The 5063-nt window shown below is 46.6% G+C and overlaps 1 protein-coding gene and 1 pseudogene across 3 annotated transcripts in view; one reads left to right on the top strand and one right to left on the bottom strand.

The window, feature by feature from the left end:
* The first annotated feature begins 448 nt into the window (after positions 1-448).
* On the top strand, positions 449-2504 carry LOC123055824 (ultraviolet-B receptor UVR8-like; annotated as a pseudogene).
* Positions 2505-4386: 1882 nt separating this feature from the next.
* Positions 4387-5063, bottom strand: part of LOC123053675 (protein STICHEL-like 2) — a 6119-nt gene continuing 5442 nt past the window's right edge. For 2 of the 3 annotated variants that reach the window (XM_044477194.1, XM_044477196.1), the window contains exon 8: positions 4387-4742. The gene's annotated coding sequence lies outside the window, so the exon portion shown is untranslated. Of the gene's footprint in view, positions 4775-5063 lie in introns of all 3 variants that reach the window. The other variant, XM_044477197.1, reaches the window with a different exon arrangement.

Below are 5063 nucleotides of genomic sequence, written 5' to 3'. Positions count from 1 at the left end.
TAGTATGCGATGCTATGACCATAGACCTGTAAGATCAGAGGTGTGTGTGGGTCCGTCGTAACCAATTTCATATTCAGAATGGCTCAACTTAGGATCACATATTCACATCTCTCCAGTCATGCTCTATGATCATCATGTTATTACCCTTATTATTATGTCTTCAAGATTGAAGTTGCAGCATGAGTTACATTAGCATGTATATAATTGGTTACTGTTTTGTACTCTTAACATAATATACAATATATGATTTGACTGATTGCCTTCTCTACAAGAATGTTCATGTTTTGAATTAAAAAAAAAGCAATGCATGGCTTAGTTACTTTCTCTACAAGAATGCAGTTGCCTTGTTTGCAAGGACACTAGGTTTATACATTTATAGCCAATTGACAACTCAGTATGTATGGTTTACTAAAAATATATATACTTTTTCTCTCAATAGCTGCAGATCATGGAGTGCCCAATGGATACTACAGCAAGCAACGCCGTGCTGGTTATAGAATTCCAGAACATAGTGAATGATGTTGCTGCCCCGCGTTCTCCTTCGCCGGATCCAGAAGCTGAACTTATGAAGCGCCATTTCTCTAGAGAAGAAGCCGTAGGGAAATTCCCCCTAACCGCGATCCCATCCATTCTCCTCCATGTGCTCTCATCCTCTGACCTGGATCCTAAAGATCTTGCTGCTTTGGAGGCAAGTTGTACAATCACATTCTTAGTTCTCACGACTTTTGGGTTTTAAAATGCTGCTTATGAATTATTGTGACGACACAATGATGTGGAGATAAATGATGTGGAGATATTGTGCTCCCACCAGACTTGGAATTATCACTTCCAGAACTTGCAGCACTCGATATGTGCCAGCAAAGGCCCATGTTTAACCTAATGAAACCAGAAGAGAAGGAGTGGCTGAAGCAACGGTGTGGGGGCTCTTGGAAGCTTGTTCTTGGATACATTTTGGTCGGCGAGAAGAATTGCCGCCGCGGGAAATCTCAGGTCACTGCTGGACCAGGCCACAGCATTGTTGTCACCGCAAGTGGGGCCGTATACTCATTTGGCATGAATTCCTCGGGCCAGCTTGGCCTTAGGGACACAGAAGACAAGTTCAAGCCATGCCTTATCAGGTAGAGCACGTTGATTTGGTTGAATTTGGGAATCTTGTCTGCCGATGAAACAAACTGTTGCTGCATGTGTAGGTCTCTGCAAGGCATCAGGATCACGCATGCCGCGGTTGGATCGAGTCGAACAATGCTTGTGAGCGACACGGGAAGTGTCTATGTATTTGGAATCGACACCTTTGGGGGTATAGTTTGAATGGAATACCTGCTACTGACTACGTTAACAGTCCCAAGGTAGTGGAGTCACTCAAGGGCATCTTTGTAGTGCAAGCAACCATAGGAGGCCTCTTCTCGGCGGTTCTGTCGAGAGAGGGTCGGGTTTATACTTTCTCCTGGGGCCACGAGGAGAGGCTAGGCCATAATACAGATTACGCCGATGTCGAGCCTCGTCTTCTCTCTGGGCCCCTTGAGAATGTACTTGTTGCGCAGATTGCTGCCGGCAATTGTTACCTCCTTATGTTAGCCTACCAGCCCACCGGAATGTAAGCATTTGCTCCTATGGTCTCTATGCTTTTCTTATCCAATTGCATGCATGTCCATTCAAATAATTGAACAACCATTCTTGATGTCTCTTATATTCGCTATATATGCAGGTCGGTGTACTCTGTGGGCTGTGGTCAAGGAGGCAAGCTTGGGCATGGGAACAAGAACAGCGAGGGCGTCCCTCAGCTGATCGCACACTTTGCGGGAATCGACGCAAGGCCAGTGTCAATCTCAGCCGGTGCTTGGCACGCCGCGGTCCTGAGCAGCGACGGGCGCGTGCTCACCTGGGATGGGGGGTCCAAGGCTGCCTAGGACATGGATACGCCGAAGAATGCGCGACCCTCCCGATGGCGGTGGAAATCTCCAATGCTGTCCACGTTTCAGCTGGCCAGTACTGCACCTTTGTCATGACGGATAATGGTGATGTCTACTCCTTTGGGTGGAAGGGGTACTACAACCTAGGCTTGCAGGTGCGATGAATGAATCATGTGAACTTGTACTCCCTCCGTAAAGAAATATAAGAGCGTTTAGATCACTAAGTAGTGATCTAAACGCTCTTATATTTCTTTATAGAGGGAGTAGAACCCAACTATTCATCTTGTCAAAGTACTCAAATGTAGATGTGATCGCTCTTGGTTTCAGGACGAGGACGAGGACGAGAACCAGGGTGTCCTGGCTCCCAAGTTGGTCGCCTCACTCACCGGGCTAAACAAAAGGTTTGTGCAGATCAGCCCGACGAATGCCTATGATTGGCACAACAGAAGAACGGGGGTGTCTCATACGGTTGCCCTCACCGAATCCGGAAAGGTGTACGCATTTGGAGGAGGTGGCTCGGGTCAGCTTGGCCTCAAGCTTGCCGAGGGCAAAGAAGCCATGCCCCCTCTCCAGGTTGACATCGATCTCGCCTAGTTCCTCCAGCAGCATCTGCCTGGAACACCTTCATACTGTACAGGGAGAAAGAAAGAAACCCCCTCTTTTTTAGATCGTAAATTTAGTTCGTTCTAGTGTTTTGACCCTTGGTTGGTTACTTTTGAGTAGTGGACAGATATATGATGATGCCATGAGTTATGGGCTTTAAACTGAACCGAAATCTCAACTGCTTAGCTCTTCATTCTTCATACTCTTTTTTTTAAACGAAGGCAAAAAATTTGCCACATCCATCAATTAAAAGAAGGAAAAGAGTTTGTTACATAGTCTCCCATTACAGTAAAGGTCGTTACTCTTCAAATGCCTAATATGCAGTTTGGAGCCATTCCTGGATCATATCCCAAAGACGGAGCATGAACCGGTACTTGAAGAAAAGGTGGTCAACGCTTTTGATCTCACACTTACAAAGCGGACAGAAACCGCAAGTTGGCCACCCTTGCTTGGCTAGTCTGTCGCCGCTCCAAATGCAATTTTGAATGGACAAACGAGCAAAAAAATCAGTTAGGGGGCACCCAAGCCTTCCACACCGCAGCAGTCATGACAAATCTGATGGCATAAGGAATTGCGCCTTATATAAGCGGAGGCCGCCGAGTAATGCCCGGAAGTCGTATGCTTTCAAGTGATGTCATCCTCAGTGTGAGTGTTAAGATGGACGTCAACACAAGATATCCCAAAGAGGAATGACCTAACAAATGTTGTCGAAGGACCAATGCGACGGGAGTTTAATTTTTGATAGCCCCCTCATCCTCCATGGCCTCATGCGCCTTGCACTTCCTGGTGGAGGCCTCATAAACAAACAGGGCAATGTTGGTTGGCATTGAGCCAAGGGGAGCCCCAAAACAGAGCCCGAGCCCCATTGCCGATGGTGATAACAGTGGAAGCATAGAATAAATCAAGGTCTGTCTCGTCGCAAGGGTTGCCCGAATTGCCCATGCCCACCCACATTTTTACAGGCTCTTTCCATTCGTATCATGGCAAGGGCCTGGACGTTTCATGGCTAGAGAGACGATCTGTCCGTCGTTGTTGTTTGTGTCGTTTGTGTGCCCGGTCAAAGCTAGAGCTTGGGCATCCATGGTTGTTCCTGCCGCCTGGCTCGCATCAGTAGGCGTAGTCAGGGCCCCCCATAGGGTTGTCGGTGTCTGCCCGGAAGAGGTGGCCTCCACCGACGATAGTTCTATAGGCATCTCCAATGCTCATCCGCAAATTTGCTCCCGCATCTGTCCGCAGATAGTGGGAGGCCAGTCTGCGGCCAAAGATGGGCGAGGGGTGAGGGCTTGCTCTTGGGAGGGACGGCGTGCCCGACGCATCCCCTCCAACAGCTACGGCGGCTCGTGGAGCCGCAAAAACTTGCCGGCAGACAGTGGAAGCTTTCGCTTGGTGGTGACGGTCGAAGAGGCGAAAACCACCACAGGAGCTGCTTCGGTCGCGGCGGCGAGGATGATTTTTGGGTCCAAATGCCCTAAATACGGTTTTTTTGAGCAGCTGCCCTATTTTACATCATCTGTTGTTGTTGGAGATGCTCTTACCCGCGGCGTTGTGGCGGTACATCCAGGTTGAGACCCGTCCACCTGATGCAACTGCCTCACCCATCCAGGATGACCTGCCAGGCGCGAGACACACTGGATGAAGCTAAAGGTGTGTTTGTTTGGGCTTGCTCTTCAAATGGTAACTGTTCATTCTTCATGTTACGTCCCTGAAGATATCTTTGACAGGTGGCTTGCTTGAAATATTTATTTTTTAGAAGAAAAAAAGGATAAAGGTGTAGTAAAATAGTATCTCAGAAAACCACTGAATTTGAAAAGGCAATTCACAAGACATTTCAGGTATAGAGTGGCTTGTTTGATGCGCTCGCTTCATTTTCCACTTCTGCTACAAAAGGTGTTCAAATTTAAAAAACTTGGATGTATCATCGGCATGCTGTACAAATCATCACTAGCATTATTTGGTTCTTTCATACAAGTGGAAACAGCCTCTCCAGGTCTCTTGTCAAATCTGCTCGGCTAAAAAATCTGACTAAATGCAGCCTACAGACAACAAGTTTCATCATTTGTTTTACAAATAACAAGAACTCGCTCAGGGCAAATGCATTTAGACTGAATCCTGTCCGCAGACTCCCCTAAAAAAATTGCTGCCAAAGGGTGCCAACTCTCCAGCTTCGGGCAAAATTTTGAGTTCGCAGAATTTATGTGATTGTGGTTCATCTTGTTTGATCACCCATTTCTGCATTCCAAAGGCCACACTCTCAAAAAAAGCTGAATGTAGTAGAACAAAAAAACATATCAAACTATTTTTCCGACGCATTAAAAAAACAAACTCATGCCAATTGTTTGAGCCCTTTATGTGCTTGTAAATTTTCATGTAAAACCGATCAGTTGTGCGCCCTATGAAAGAAAATAAGTTTGGTGCGCAACCTTTTTGCTTTTTAGAGCATGGGAATTTGATTACTATTATTTTTACCAGGACACAAAAGGCTCCTTTTTCATTAAAATGTACAAGCATATTGAGGATACAAGACACTATATGTGCAAGTCAGGGTGTGTG

Source organism: Triticum aestivum, chromosome 2D (genome assembly GCF_018294505.1).
Source record: "Triticum aestivum cultivar Chinese Spring chromosome 2D, IWGSC CS RefSeq v2.1, whole genome shotgun sequence".
In the NCBI taxonomy this organism is placed as follows: domain Eukaryota; kingdom Viridiplantae; phylum Streptophyta; class Magnoliopsida; order Poales; family Poaceae; genus Triticum; species Triticum aestivum.
This window is presented reverse-complemented; position numbering and strand designations above follow the sequence as displayed.